Source organism: Palaemon carinicauda, chromosome 19 (genome assembly GCF_036898095.1).
Source record: "Palaemon carinicauda isolate YSFRI2023 chromosome 19, ASM3689809v2, whole genome shotgun sequence".
Classification (NCBI taxonomy): domain Eukaryota; kingdom Metazoa; phylum Arthropoda; class Malacostraca; order Decapoda; family Palaemonidae; genus Palaemon; species Palaemon carinicauda.
The window spans coordinates 104871137-104888636 of NC_090743.1; positions in this window are offsets into that span (position 1 = coordinate 104871137).

The window sequence follows — 17500 nt, forward strand, 5'->3', positions numbered from 1 at the left end:
ATATACATCTGTTTTGTTACCATTATTTTCTACGATGTTTTCTTTAATATCTCCCCTATGTTTTTCATATAAATCATCATCATCATCTCCTGCTACGCCTATTGACCCGAAGGGCTTCGGTTAGATTTCACCAGTCGTCTCTTATATTGAGCTTTTGATTAAATATTTCTCCATTCATAATAGTAATAATAATACTAAATTTGATAAGTCATTTTGTGATGTGATCAAATGACTCTTCAATGAGTCATCTACCTTTATACCAGAGGGTTTTTCCCATCTTCCTACTCCATCACCTTGCTGCTATGCAAGACTGGTAGGTGAGGTGTTCATGCAATTCCCCAATCAGCGTAATTAGTGTATGTACTTTAGTTCTAATTTTTATAGCCTCTGTAGAATCAGCTGATCGTGTCCATGTTTTTCATTTGAACAGTCCTGGAAATGGTAGTTATCGGTGAATCTCTCTCTCTCTCTCTCTCTCTCTCTCTCTCTCTCTCTCTCTCTCTCTCTCTCTCTCTCTCTCTGTTTATGAATGAGGAAAGGTTTTTGCCACTTTGGCTTTTAGCGAAATTCTCATAAATCATCCGTGATGAGGCCTGACACCTCAACATTGATGGCGTCATTTTATATAGCTTGTCGGTTTTAGAAATCCAGTTAAGATTATATATCGCAGTTCACTACTCCACTGATAGTTTAAACCATTGCTTCTACCACAAAATTATGAGAATTAGGTATAAAATTTATTGATACTGATTAATAAAGTGCCAATTGACACCCAGCTTCATACTTAAAGGAAACCATGGAATCAAAGAATGTGATAAGCAAACCTATTCAAGTCGTTTTATTCGGTCCATTTGACACAAGATTCCAGATTTCGAAATTCTCTTAATTCCCTTATATTTCCTCAGTATTTTCTGGTTCACCAAAACCAATCTCTTCAAGGGAGGCAGGTTTATCAACTCAAGAAGAGACAACATTACTCTCGTCTTCATTTCCCTTTTTTCTCGGACTAAACTTCTTTAAACTCTATGTGCATCTCCGAGTCTTATGAAACGACTATACCGTAAAGATCCACATAAACTAAAACAACGAGTCTCGTAAAGTATAGAGTCTTTACTGCCAATTCCTTCATCTCCTGTCGGAGACTCAGCAGGATATGCCCTCTGCAGACACCTGGCGACCAAAAGCCATTTACCCATTTTGTGAAAGTGATCTGACTTCAATGGCCGAATCTGTTTGTGACAATCGAATTACCAGGGAAATCTCTTCCCCAAATGGCTGGAGTCAAAGGGAGGGACGCGGTGTCCCAATCAACGTACACGTGAGAGAGAGAGAGAGAGAGAGAGAGAGAGAGAGAGAGAGAGAGAGAGAGAGAGAGAGAGAGAGATATCCTGTGTGGGAATTTTCTTGAAGCTCTATGTCAACTGTAGAAAATCACGAGGACTGAAAAAATTTGTTTTAAAATTAGGAATAGACTGCAAGAATTACTATAGGATTGCGCAGATAGCAAATATGAATACAAAATGCTCATAATGCCCAACAGATAGAAAATATGATTATGAATACACAAAAAATAGCGAAAATTAACGTAAGTTAAAATTGTAAAAGATCTAACTTAAACTAACACAGACTTACATGGGTAGAATAGAGCTTATTGTTATTATTATTATTATTATTATTATTGTTATTATTATTATTATTATTATTATTATTATTACTGCAATATTGAATTTTAATTTTCTTAACACAAAATCCTTTCATATTTTTTCCAGTAACATAAAAAACATATCATGAATATAGCAATCAGATGTTGAAAGACTTCAGGTGCTAAGCATTAAAAGCGCAATTTAGTCAAAAACACTGATTCAAATTGGTATATACTAACGGAAAAATTACTGAGTGAACAAATATTCCTAGCTTTGATGCTAGTAGATTGTCGCAGCGGATTAGTTTAGTAGAGGAGCTATTTGGGGTCCTCCTGGGGACTGGGGGTAGGGTTGGGGGGAGTTGGATGGGGTGGGGGGTGCGAAGAGCCTCGCCTCATCTTCATGGATTATTCATTTTAATGGAATCAAAAGATGAACCTATCAAAGGGTGATCGCCTTCCCCCAACGAGTTTGTAATGGATCCAATCTTTCCTGGAGGAGAGAGAGAGAGAGAGAGAGAGAGAGAGAGAGAGAGAGAGAGAGAGAGAGAGAGAGAGAGAGAGAGAGAGAGAGAGAGAGGTAGTCATCAGAATAGGGATCGTTGCGGGGAAAGAGGAAAGTAAAATGGGAAATGAAAAATTTTGTGTCATATCGAACTCATTTACAAAATGGAACAGATAATAAAAAAGAACCCATGAAGGATGGCAAGAAAAAGAAGCCCAGAATAAAAACCACTTTCCTTCATCTAAATATTTTGCTCCTCTGTTGGTGCGTCCAAGTTCGGCATTCGGAGAGACCTTTGACCCTCATAAAAGATGAATGGTCACCATAGCAACAATGTCAACAGAGGTCAGCTCATGGAACATTCAACTCTACATCGCTCGAACAGTTTGTATTTTGCCCCGTTGGGATTTGTGCTCTTGAAGGAAGCCTTTGCTGGGTCCTGTTTTGTGGCGGAGGAGGAGGAGGCGGAGCAGAGGCATCTTGGGACGGATCAGGGATTCCGTGTCTCTTTAATCATAAACAACAGACGTCATGGAAGGAGCTCTTTCTTTGCAAGGCCAGTAAGGCAACGTAGGCAATCTCTTGCCTAAGTACGATGGAGTGATACGTCGAATCTCGTCCCCGTTACTGACATATATTCCCCTGATATCTTTCTTCACTGATCTATTATGACAGAAGTTACTGTGGATGGTTCTAGTAAGTATATTTAAATTGGTTGATGCTTCTGAATTAACTGACAGAATAACTTTATTTATAAGTTTGTGCTTGTGAGCTTTTGATTGGCTACAGCTGAGCTCGTATAAGCTTAATTTAAAAGTAAATAACAATTATCACGTCTACGGTCGAGTAAATTGGCACCCAATTTCACCAGGTTATGAATAGCTTTAGAGATACTATAGACAAGGTAAGGGAGATAGTGGACTTGGTGAGTGTGATGGCCTAAAATGACTGGAGTTTTATTGTATGAGGATCGATAATTAATATAGATTGGGTAAAAATACTAACCTAAAAAAGCTTTATATTAGAACTTTGGAAATTATATATATACATATATATATATATATATATATATACATGTGTGTGTATTTGTAAATATATAGATTGATACAATGATGCTTATATATATATATATATATATATATATATATATATATATATATATATATATATATATATATATATATATATATATTTATATATATAATTTAGGACCTCATCGGGTAGAATAAATATTAAAGTTACTTTGGTCACAAATCTCGTTTGCTCTGAGAATTTCATATATCATCACAATCTTTTTGCGAAGATTTCTGTAATTAAGATTTAGACTTATATTTCCTTTATATATATATATATATACATATATATATATATATATATATATATATATATATATATATATATATATATATATATATATATATATATAATTGAGATGGATCTTCTCTGACCGTCCTCAAAAGAAGAAAATATAAAACGACTAAAAAAAAACGAAAAATGAGCCAATTCGTTACGTCATGTAACCCACTAAATATTAAGCATTTTTAAGAGATGAAAAATAGTAATTTCAAAAGCAAGCAGCTAATTATAAGTTTATTAAAGAAAGCTGCGGCTCATAGTTATTTCAAAGTAGAAAATATTATATGGAAAGTATTTCGGACATCTTTTTTTTTTTTTGGTCAACGGATAAAGTAAGATATTGTGAGTGTACGTTTGTATAACGATTTCTACAGATGCAATTTAAACGAACAAACACTCTCCAGTGCATTATTATTATTATTATTATTATTATTATTATTATTATTATTATTATTATCATTATTATTATTATTACAAGGTAAGCTACAACCCTATATAGAAAGATAGGATGCTATAGGCCCAGTGAGAAAAAAAATAAAAAAAATTACCAGAGTAATAAAACAATTGAAATAAAAGATTTTAAAAACATGCTGATATGAAAAGCGCTAAATTAGCATTAAAGCAATTGTTAAAAGAATCTACGGACTATAGACACCATGTTAAACAACTACATTGAAAACAACTGACAAAAAACTGACTTATTAAGTAGCTATCCTTAAGTTTAATGATAGATGAATTGTCATTCAATTGTTTTCTACCTTTTTTTCATATAGAAATGTTCTGAAAATAGAGAGGAATGGGATCTTTTGGTTTCGAAAAACGCCAAAATAAAAGAACAGATAATCTTCTTCTTCTTCTTCTTCTTCTTCTTCTTCTTCTTCTTCTTCTTCTTCTCCTCTAATACAATATTGGAGAGAGAGAGAGAGAGAGAGAGAGAGAGAGAGAGAGAGAGAGAGAGAGAGAGAGAGAGAGAGAGAGAGAGAATTCTCAAGTGGTCCGAAGGAAGGCTTTGGAAAGCAATATTGAGGACAGAATTCTTAGAGAAAACTATTTTGGGAATTTGTGTTCATTTATGTGTATTTGGTTACCTGATCTATGTATACATACACAGTATACTCACGTACATACACACACACACACACACACAATATATATATATATATATATATATATATATATATATATATATATATATATAGATAGATAGATAGATATATAGATATATATATATACTCGTGTGTTTATATATATATATATATATATATATATATATATATATAATATATATATATGTATATATATACATATATATACATATATATATATATATATATATATATAAATATGTATATAATATATATATATATATATATATATATATATATATATATATATATATACATCTATATATACATCTATATATATATATATATATTTACATCTATATATACATCTATATATATATATATTTATACTATATATATATATATATATATATATATATATATATATATATATATATATATTGTGTGTGTGTGTGTGTGTGTGTGTAAGACTATCAGAAACGTTCACTGCATAGCAATATGGTGCTAGTTCTTTTCACCTCTCCCTGGAATCGAACCAGGGCCCATTATTTTGAAATAAAAATTTCTAGGAAAGCTTTTGGTTATTTTGATGTCTGGTTCTAGTTAAATTTATTTTTTATTTCAAGTTTCATAATCATAAATGCAGTTAGTCTATTTTCGCTAACCTTCAATCATCATTTATTTTTTGTTTTATCAACTATGTTATTCCACAGCTTGAACATTGTACCTCTGAACCACATAATGTTCAATTAATGACTTGAGACCAAAAACCTATATTGGGAAATGGTGTGTGGCTGACGTTAATCCAAATTCTGTCTCGCTGAGGCTTTTGCTTGCAGAGTTACTGCACCAATGCAACAATATATTGCACTCATTTATTGCAATGACTCACCTGTTCCCTCACACCTTGTTGCCTACGGGATTTACATCCGTTCGGAGTTGCCTAATGATCTTTTAAAGACGATTGCAAACACTTCCATATGATTATATATATATATATATATATATATATATATATATATATATATATATATATATATATATATATATATATATATAAACCACAACTGGTATTTAATATCGAATTCAACCTTAGAAATATAAAATATACATCCAGTGGAAATTCTTTTATGATAAATGCTTCTGGCTGGGTAAGGACTCATGAGATAACTCATTGGTAGAGTCTCCTGCTGACATTACTTCGATTCAGAGGCATGGGGTCGAGTCCTTTTCCCGCCAGTAGCTTTTGTCATAATAGGATTTCCGTAGGATTTATACTCTAAAAGTTGAATTCGACACTATATGATTATATATATATATATATATATATATATATATATATATATATATATATATATATATATATATATATATATATTACTTATTAGTCACAAAACTGCACGTGACAGATATTCAAGTGTAAATACACAGGAAAGTAAAAGACCAGGTACCAAGTGCTTTCGTGTATTACGTACAGTACACTTCTTCAGAGTGCAAAGTGAATTAGAAAATAAAATCATACAACAAAGGAAACCTAACAAAACTGAAGTAAAAGCCATAAACAAGCAAAGCATCATCAGTGTGTTCAAGTAATTATTAGACGTTAAAAATAAATAAACAATTGTCGCTAGGTAATAAAATGCTAGTAATGTAATAATCATATAACTAAATGTTTACATTGTACTTCCTTACAATTCCATTAACAAGATACGTGTCTAATTTCTAAAGACCAGAGCTGAGATTTAGAATTTGATTATTAGAATATTTAATAAAAGCAAAAAATACAATCTCCGAGGAGTTTTCCCAGTCAATACAGTGGTTAAAATCATTCATGTGGACAAACAGGGCACTAGACATTTGTCCTGTCCTAATTGCATAACGATGTTTGGTTCGGTTGTCAAGCAGTTTTCCAGTTTGACTCAAATATTTCTTTTCACACCCAGTACATGGAATTATGTAAATAGAGCCATTGTTATACTTTGGAGAATTATTTATTAAGATATTCCTTACTGTTTCTGAACTTTTAAAAACTACATTTACCTTGGATATTTTCAATAAGTCTTTGATATTAGCAACATTTTCATTGTATGGAAGTGCCAGCACATTCTCATTCTTAAAGGACTCCTTATTCTTATCTTAATGAAATATATTTTTAGTTTTGTGTAGATACTTGTCAATTAAAACTTTAGGATATTTCAATTTAGTTCCTATGTCATTAGTCCTACAAAATTCTGCGTCTATAAATTCGGGGCTGCAAATCCTTAAAGCCTTTAAAAACATACTTTAAAATACGGAAATTTTTGCACTGGTTTGATAATTTGAATGATAATGAATGTGGGAACAAACGTTAGTAAGTTTCCTGTAAATATCAAATACAAAGCCTCTATATCATTTTTATGCACCAAAACGTCTAAAAATGGCAATTTACAATGATTTTCTACTTCAACAGTGAATTTTCTGGAATATACTAAACTCTCTCTCTCTCTCTCTCTCTCTCTCTCTCTCTCTCTCTCTCTCTCTCTCTCTCTCTCTCTCTCTCTCTCTCAGTAAGGATGTCAGTATATTCAATATAGATCAGATAGAAAGGACAGCATAAATAATTTGTATTGTTTAAAGAGTTTTTCTATTAACAAATTTATTCCCCCTCCCCCCTCCCTCTCCCTTCTAAACCCTTTTCCCCTCCCCCTTCTACCCCTCTCTCCTTCCCCCTCCTCCCCCTCCCTCCTTCCCCCTTCCCCCTCCTCCCCCTCCCCCTCCCCCTCCCCCCTCCCTGCAATGTATTTCTGGACATCTGTGAACCTGGCTGTAGCCATAAAAGAGCAATTTAGATTCCACTTGTTCTTTTAATCGTATTCCATTTTACATCATCGATGACCTGACCTTTGAAAAGGGTTTCTAAATCGGATAATTGACGTTGAATTTTATTGTGCTTATATATTGATTTACTAATTAATGAATAACTACGAGGAACAATAGGATGCATAATTATATATATTCATTATGACAATGTAAATTATAAACAATCTGGTATACATAAAAAGATTTTTATTTTCAAGTTTTAGTTGTAGCGTTTCAGATATTTTTCTCAATGAAAGAAAAAAAGTTTTAACTCAAATCAAAATATATCCATATAAACTCTCTCTCTCTCTCTCTCTCTCTCTCTCTCTCTCTCTCTCTCTCTCTCTCTCTCTCTCTCTCTCTCTCTCTCTCTCTCTCTCTCTCTCTCTCTCAAGTTTCTTCCGGCGTCCCATTTTTCAATTTTGAAGGGAATTTATTCACATCTGTTATTTTGAAACATTTTTCAGGGAAGGATGGGGGCGGGGGGGGGGGAGTTGTAGCGTGGCTTGTGTTCGGGGTTGAAGTCCCCTTCCTCTGAATGCTATCTATTTTCATTCAGATTGATTTATGACAGTTAATATCAATCAAATCTCCAAACAAGCTGTCTGATTATAGAATCTCTATGACAGCAGACATATCCAAGAAAGAACTCGGTTAAGGTTGACATCACTCGAGACCTTTAGGGTTTCCAGAAATCCCAGATAATCTATAGTAATGCCAATCTGGTATCCTTGAATTGTGTACTGTGTCCGATGGTATTGTTAAGTGCTTCCAGGTGTAATATTACAATAAATATATGAATCTCAAAATTCACGATACTTTCAAAATGTTTCAAGTCCTTCCTATGACGCTACATTCCATGCAGGTCTAGTTAGGTCTGACTGCAAAAATCTGGGCATTGTCTTGCGATGTCACTCTTTTCCTCATCTACTCCATAAGCTATCATGTATTTATAATAATGTCTAATTCTATTATCAGATAATTCCTTGAGGTTGAAAAACATGAATCGAAGTTGAATTATTATTATTATTATTATTATTATTATTATTATTATTATTATTATTATTATTATTATTAAATGCTAAACTACAACCCTAGTTGGAAAAGCACAATGCTACAAACACAGGAGCTCCAACTAGGAAAATAGACCAGTGAGGAAAGGAAACAGGGAAAAAATCAAATTTTTAAGAAGAGTAACAACATTAGAATAAATATCTCCTTTATAAACTATAAACACTTTAACAAAACAAGAGGAAGAGAAATAAGATAGGATAGTGTGCCTGAGTGTACCCTCAAGCAAGAGAACTCTAACCCAAGGCAGTGGAAGACCATGGTACAGAGGCTATGGCACTACCCAAGACTAGAGAACAATGGTTTGATTTTGGAGTGTCCTTCTCCTAGAAGAGCTGCTTACCATGGCTAAAGAGTCCCTTCTACCCTTACCAAGAGGAAAGTGGCAACTGAACAATTACAGTGCAGTAACCCCTGCAGTGAGGAAGAATTGTTTGGTAATCTTAGTGTTGTCAGGTGAATATCCTAACTTAACATAACCCAAGCATTTTACAGGTATGACTACTACTTGCATGGGCCCGTTCTAAAATGGAACTATCTCCCTAAGTTCATGAATTATGAATGTGATATAAACTTACCGGCAACATTGTTCATTAAATATAGAAAGACCGTTCAAGGATTTTTTAACAGGAATTTTGTCTTTTTTTTTAATGATCGTGGTTTAGTTTGTGTTTTCGCGTAAAACAATTGATTTTTTCATACAGTTGAGTTACAGGATAATATCTACCTGGATGTACCTGGCAACCAAGTCCTGTATAATGGTATATTAGTCAATTAATATTGGACCCCCGAAAGTTAAATATGATTTAGAAAATGCAAGGTGCAACTTAACTTTGGATTCTACTAAGCATTTTACCTACATGAACCAGATTCAATTTAAGTAGAGAATAAAATTCTCATTAATTAGTAATCTACCTGCGTGTTCACCTATGTTTGTTCTCAGTTATTCAAAACAGAAAAGGCTCCTGACAATAAAAGTTATTTAACTGAATGAAAATTCAGATACACTTTTATGTATATTATGGGACATTCAACTCGAGATTAACTATTGTATTTACTTGTGGGTAGCAAGTCTTTTTCTGGCTAGAAAACTCAACTATAGAAGAAATTATATAAAAATTTTCAGATATGGAGGATCATCGATAAGTCAACCCCACTGATGGTGCTTTCGATTTCTCCACTTTCTTCTTTTCATATCTCCTTCCCCACCAATGACTAATCACTCCTTAGAGTAATTAAAAGCCTGGTCATTACAAATATCAGTAGTTAAGTTTTGTTTCTCTCAAACAAACCATTAGCTGTGGTAGATAATAAGGAAAAGCTGATTTTGTATTTATGAAGGGAGTTCATACCTAATTTTATCATAATTGGAAGTTTGGCCTTGTCATCCTTTTCAGAGAAATAGCAGAGCTATTTTGGATTCTAGAATTCCTGTGATATGATCTGTTTACATTATGTTGAGTAGCTGACTGTCCTTGGGAAACTTGTCAGCTAAGTTAGTGACTTTCTGTTTTGGCCATTGAAAGAAGCAAACATTGGCAAGATGATTTCTCAACATTATTGTTAAAGCAACATAATTGATAACGTTATGCATTTCTTACCTAAGCTTTGCCCCTTGTTTGTAAATTTAATTCATAATATAGGTTTTATGTTATATATATTATTTAGTATCATACACAATGTTACGTGTCATGTAGTATGTATCCATTCATTTATCTTTGTATTCATCTAAGGATTAATAATCCACAAAACTACTAACTACTGATTAAAAAATTTGCTACTGTTATATCTTAACAATTTGCCTTTAAGAATTCTGAAAATGTTTCATCGTTATCATTTTACTTAACTTCTAATAAGAAAGAACATTTTACTTAACTTCTAATAAGGAAGAAGTTACAAGTATTAAGAAGTAAAAAAAGATGGTCTTCTAAAGCAGCTTTGAAGGCAGTAATGATAAAACGAAACTCAGTCTAAATAAAAAGGACAAAGAAAATTAATTTACAACGCATGTTTAAAGGTTTAAATTCCGCTCATGAATGACAGAGGCGAGGAACATTGACATTAACCTATCAAGCAGGACAATGCCCTAGAGCCTGACTATACAGTATATACATGTAATCAGCGCTCAAGCCTGCTTTCCACTCAAGCTAGGGTCAAGGAGGGCTAAGTAATGGCTGCAGATAGACCTATGGGCTCCCCCAAATCCCCCATCCCTAACTCATAAAGATGGTGAGGTTGCAGCAACCAAAGGAACTAACAAGTTTGAGTGGGACTCGAATCCCAGTCTGGCATTCACCAGTCAGGGACATTACCACATCGGCCATTCTAAAGAAATTATTCATTGTAGAAATGAAGAAATTCCACTTATTGAAAGATTACTATAGTTTGCAGTAAAAATATACTGTACAGTTATAAAGGAAACAATAAAAAAATATAAATCCATCCAAATCAGAGACCACAAACAACGTGTCTACATTCTTGCTCTCCCATACGACTTCGAGCGTTTCTTCTCCATGAATAATTCATTTTGCCCTCTCTTAGCAGCCGATGGGAAGTTTCGGGGTCATCTCAGGCCCTGGCAGAGGAAGAGAGAAAAAAGGCCTCTTTGTTGTCGATTGTTTTGTTGTTGTCAGTGGATCCGGCGAGAGGGAAAATTTATTACGCAACCAGAAAAGAACGTTATTGTGTTGTGGTTGAGCAGTTGACTTGATTTCGGAGTTGAACGGTTCTATGGGATGTTTGTTTACAGGGATTTTTTGTTTTTAGAATTTTTCAATCGCATTTTCGTCTATATTGCTTCATTATGGGTTTTATTTTTACTTTTATTAAAGGAGGTAAATTTTAAGTTTTTTTTTTATGTATTTTCACAAGATGTGAAAGAGCGAGCCTTGCATCCCTCGTCTTTTGTATAGTGACAATACTATCCCATAGCCTTATTGTACTAGTTCTGGAAAAAGACACAAACTAGTGACATTCCTTGATATTGAGGTCCACTAAACACAAACGTGTACTATTTGGAATAATAATAATAATAATAATAATAATAATAATAATAATAATAATAATAATAATAATAATAATAATGATAATAATAATAATAACAATAATAATAATTATTATTATTATTATTATTATTATTATTATTATTATTGTTATTATTATTATTCCTGTTGTCATTTAGTCATTTTGTGGAAAATACTTAATCAGAGATGTCTTCATATATATATATATATATATATATATATATATATATATATATATATATATATATATATATATATATATATATATAATTGTATATTTACATATATAGGCAAACACTTGCTCTCTACTATATACGAGGATGTGTAAACATGAATAAATTGGTAGTTTATATATATATATATATATATATATATATATATATATATATATATATATATATATATATATATATATATATATATGTGTGTGTGTCTGGGGGTGTACATATGTGTGCGGGGTGGGTTTTGATTATACAGGAATAAAGAAATAGAAAAAAGTATCTAACATCCATGAAAAAAAATGGGTGCTTCTACAGTGTCTTAAAATGTAAGTGATAAAAAAATCTTGGTTCCCGCAGACATGTCCTGACAAACATAGAAGTAAAAATGACTTTTAAAAAGAAAGAAGAAATCCGGTTAGATTGAGCAGATAAATACTGAGAGGACGAAGATAACAAAGGAAGAAAGATCGCCGGATAAGAGAAGGGATTTAGGATTCTTTACTGGCAAAGGATGGAGACTTATTTGGAGCTACTCTCTGTGAGGCGGAGGACAAAATCCTACTAAACAACAACCCAAGAATGATAGGAGAGATAGCCTACGACTATCTATGTTACTGATGAAGCTAGAGAATTTCATTGTGTATGTGTTTGTATGTCGTAGAAATGTGTGTTTTTTTTTTTTTATAACAGTCGGTCTTTAGTATGATTTATTTTCAACCATTTATATAATTAGATTTGTTTCTTTAAAGGAGATATCATTTACTCTCCTTCATAAACAGCATTATTGTTTATAACAGCCACTTTTGTTAATGAACGCCCTTACTGCCAGTGGCAATTACAGTAAATAAAAGTGTCACTTGTTAGAATTTGCTGGTAGTTTTTCCTTGCTCTTTATACCTAAGTGTGAAGCAGTATCTACTAGTCTTAATCATGAGTGAATCTTGCTAATTATTACTTCGCGTCTTCGCGCGTCTCCGATCTATACACTAACACTGCTATTATTACTGTGCTATAGATATTGAGTTTTAGCTTATTTTGGCATGTTCTTAGATACCACTTCCGTTACCTCCCTCCACTTCCCCAAAGGCTGCTTTTATCCTATTCTCAACTTCAGTGAATCACGTTATACAGTTGACGTCCATCTTTTTGTCCAAGGCTGTAATCGAATCTTGCCATACCTTCCTATTCAGACGGACCCACTGTCTGCTTTTTGGGCTACAATACTTTAACTTTTGAATGATTATTAGCTCTTAAAATGTCTTTAGCATAGTCCCGCATCTTTCTTGTAGTAATTCCACAAGATATAAACTTTTTGATTAATATGAACAAATGCCATTTTGTATGGTAAGTCATACGAAGTAAAACTGTGAAGTATATCAACTAACAATCTCATCTCTTAATAATCATCTTTACGAGTCATTTCCTCAGCACACAAAGCAACAAGAAACAAATAAGCAAAAATTAATTTATACATCACTTTCCCTAACAGAACATAGTGGTTAAGGTGTAACGAAAGCCTTTTCCTACAAAAGTATACCTTAAGAAAAGGATACTCTCTCTCTCTCTCTCTCTCTCTCTCTCTCTCTCTCTCTCTCTCTCTCTCTCTCTCTCTCATAAACTACTACTAAAGGCGGCGCCGACGAAGAGGAATGTAATTGACCGAGCGCTGACAAGGCTGTGTTGGAAAATGAGGATTGAACAGTAGGGGGAATTGAGACAAGATTATTACACTGGTGGGTTACTGACAGGACATTTGGACACACGGACAGTTTATGAGGTTGTCTACAACTTATACATGTAACTTTAGTGGAACACTCATGGGTAGGATGTTGCAAGGAGAAACATTTATTACAACGTCACAACTAAGTCTCTCTCTCTCTCTCTCTCTCTCTCTCTCTCTCTCTCTCTCTCTCTACACACACACACACGCACACGAAGTCTCAGATGCTTTCTGTAAAATATGAAAAACCAGATTAGTTGTCTCTCCTCGTTTTATTGTTGTATTATTTACAAGTATTTTGTCTTCCCGTTCAACATCAGCGCCTAGAAAAATTTCTATTCTTTGCTCCTAAAGAATCCTAAATCTCTTCCAAGGATGGTCCCAAATCCTTTCCTTATCCGGTGATCATTCTTTCTTCGATTGTATTTATATGTTCCATCTTGACCGACTCCTCTACTCATTTCGTGATGGGATTTATTCTTCCGTTTTAATCAATCTTTAATTTGGATTGCTTCCTTTGATGAGATTTTTTCATAGTAAGTTTTATTTACTTATTCGTTTGTTTAGTTAGTTATTTATTTATTTTCTATTCCTCATTTGAGAAGGTAAAACAAATTACGAGTTATCAAATCACTCTCTGTAAATCTTTGTACAGTACGTGGCGAAATCTCTCTCTCTCTCTCTCTCTCTCTCTCTCTCTCTCTCTCTCTCTCTCTCTCTCTCTCTCTCTCTCTCTCTCTCTCTCTCTCTCTCTCTCTCTCTCTCTCATTTAGGATGACCTAAATGAAAATGAGGCAACTGTGCCTGTATGAAGTGTGCTTGATCCTCCAGGATATCTCTGAGGATCTTAATGAAATTTCCAGTCAATAATCTGAGCATCAAAAGTTTCAGGAGCTCCAAGGATTGTTTCCTTTAGACCCTACAGTGTTGTTACTGAATAGCATAAAGGATCGTAAAGGAGCATAGAAAGCATAAAGCAGTTCAATGAAAGGACAAAACAACCGCAAAGGAACGTAAAGGAGGTCAATATATGTAGTTTCTTACTAAGAAGTTTTCCAGGCAGTACCCATATAGCTATAGTTGTTCATGTGAAAGTAAACAAATATCCCCAAAATAATCTCCCACGGGGTTTGCGAGCGCAGCTCATCCTGAACTGCTTGCCGGAACATATGAGCAGGGTTTTTTTTTTTTTTTTTTTTTTTTTTTTTTTTTTTAGTGAAGCGAACCACGGCGGAGCAAAAACCATTAGAAGTTTAGAAAAAAATATCCTGAAATAATGACCCACGGGGCTTGCTAGCGCAGCTCAACGTGTACCTCTTGACAGAACATAGGAGCAGTGATGTAATGTTGATTTTGCCAGGGCAGCAAGTCACGGCAGAGCAAAACCCATGCATCGCACGTATTTCATACACATTCGTACACTTTAACGGTTTTTTTTTTTAATCCTATCACTCGCGCATTCCTGCACTGTCAATAAACCAACCTATATAAGCCTGATAGGTCCTGTTTAATTTTGTTTGAATTTTTGTGACGTTCTTGCTCATAAGTCCTGGTATATAAGCTCAATGTTTAATAAAGTTTAGTTGAATTTACCTCGCCTCTCAGTTATCACCTAACTGGTGCCTCGCACAATCATTAGAAATGTAGCTGAGATCGAGGCCCATTAACGTTTGTTATTGTCTACTCCCATTATCACCCAAGCTGGTAATCGCCAATAACCATATAATTATACTCATCTCCTTTCATAAAACTTGGGGATGAATGGTCGGTAGAGCCAGAAACGATTGATGAAATCGAGGCATTCACATGTCTGATGTATGGCTACTCCAGACAGAAATCTATTGACACTGCACGCGTAATCATGTTAAGGAAGATGGTTGGGGAAGATGAGCAACTAACAATAAAATCTAAGATTGACCTCTCCCATTTGCCACCTTGCCGAGACAACCTTATCCCACACATTCGTCGAGTGAACCATCGCCTAGCTATCTACAAGCGAGCAGATATTCCAATCTTCTGGTCTCCAAAGCCATATGATCCTGAACAAGGTTGGGAACAAAATTATGAGGGTGTTCTAGAGCCAGTGTGGTCTTGCAGCCCGGTACTTCCCCCTGCCTTGATAGACTTAGTTCACAAGACTACGGAAGAGACGGAACAGTGTGATAATGACCCTGATGGAGAACAGGCTGACCAAGACAGTGACAATGAAGAACTTCTTAGTGATAATGAAAATTAGATTAATATGAACATTGAGACTTTTGGCAGTCATGATAATATTGCAAGTTAATACATTTTTGGCCTGCGTGTTATAGCAACTCGTTATCAGACATTCTATCTATATATATATGTGTGTAATGCATATTCTGATAATACCAAGAGAAGATACCAATGGAATTATACAGAGACTGTATTTAGGGACTCATTGGAACATATAAGGCCTTTTACCATAACAGAAAGGCAGAGAAAACAAAGATGTGTCGAACTGAAATTTCACATTAATCTCATTTAAAAAAATAATGTTTTCAATATTTTCGTTTTATTCGTGGAGAGGGTTAATAATGTTACACTCTAGTTAATTAATTTGTTTTAGATTTAAAAACTACCTATTCATGTACACTTTCTTTGAAGCAAAGTAGAATCCAAAATATTTATTCAGTTAGGTGCAGGATGGTTAACAAATTGGATGGGCCCGAATTTTGACTAGTGCCCCTTTAACGTGACCTTTTGACCCCTGATGACGTCGTCAATGTCATGACCGAATAAGTGATGGGTTCTTGTGATAGTGCTGTTCATACCCTTTTCAATGATACCTAGTTTGTACCTGTAACTAATTTATTTCTTTACGAAAAGGTCCTTTATATTTCCCCTACCCCTAACTTTTACATCTCAAGAAATCCAAGATGGCGGACAAATAGACGGCTAAACGACCCACATGGGACATTTTTTTGAGGGGAACAAAGGGGATTGTATATATATATAATATATATATATATATATATATATATATATATATATATATATATATATATATATTTATATATATATATATATATATATATATATATATATATATATATATATATATATATATATATATATATATATATATGTGTGTGTGTGTTTGTGTCTGTGCATTTATGTATATATATATATATATATATATATATATATATATATATATATATATATATTATATATATACACACATACATACATTATATATGTGTGTGCAAATGTGTGCGTGCCTCTGTATTAATTTTAGAATCTAGGATCTACAAAAAAAAGAAAAAAAAAAAACGTACTAAAAAGTACAAAAATCCTTTAATTTTTCAGAATTCTAGAACATATTTTTTATAAACTCGTTAATAATATTGCAAGCATAATTTGTGGCTAATGACATCTGAAAAATAAACAGGTGACTCCAAAAGGCCCACGAAAGCAATAGCGTTCTAGCGAAAAAAGAAAATAAGAGATTATATCAGATCCACATAAACAAGATCTGAACGAAGATTATGAGTATTCATCCGCTCGAACGATCTTTATCCCGATGAATAATTCATGTTCCATTTAAAATTTATATGAAATCCCAAGCAGACTGGAATGGGATTTTACATGATCTTTTGTGCTTGAATTGGTCACAATTATATAATAGTGTAGATCCTGTTGTCCCTTTGAATGAGAATCTAGTCAACATAATTGATAGGCGTATCCCTTCTCGTGTGCTAAGGTACCGAGTGAAGGACAAACCGTGGTTCAATAATGATTGTAGACGTGCTTTTTTGGAGAAGCAGGAGGCCTATCAACTTTGGAAGGGTAACAGATCAGATTTGACCTGGAACAACTATACTCAGCTTCGAGCTTTTGCTCAGAGAGTTTATGCCTCAACTGAAAAGGAGTACAATTTAACCATAAAAGAAACACTTTCTGGTACAACTCAGGAACATAAATGGTGGTCTACCCTTAAATCTGCACTCTTTGGTGTAGATGCAACAGTTCCTCCTTTACTTAAACCAGATGGCTCAGTCACTCACTGTCCAAA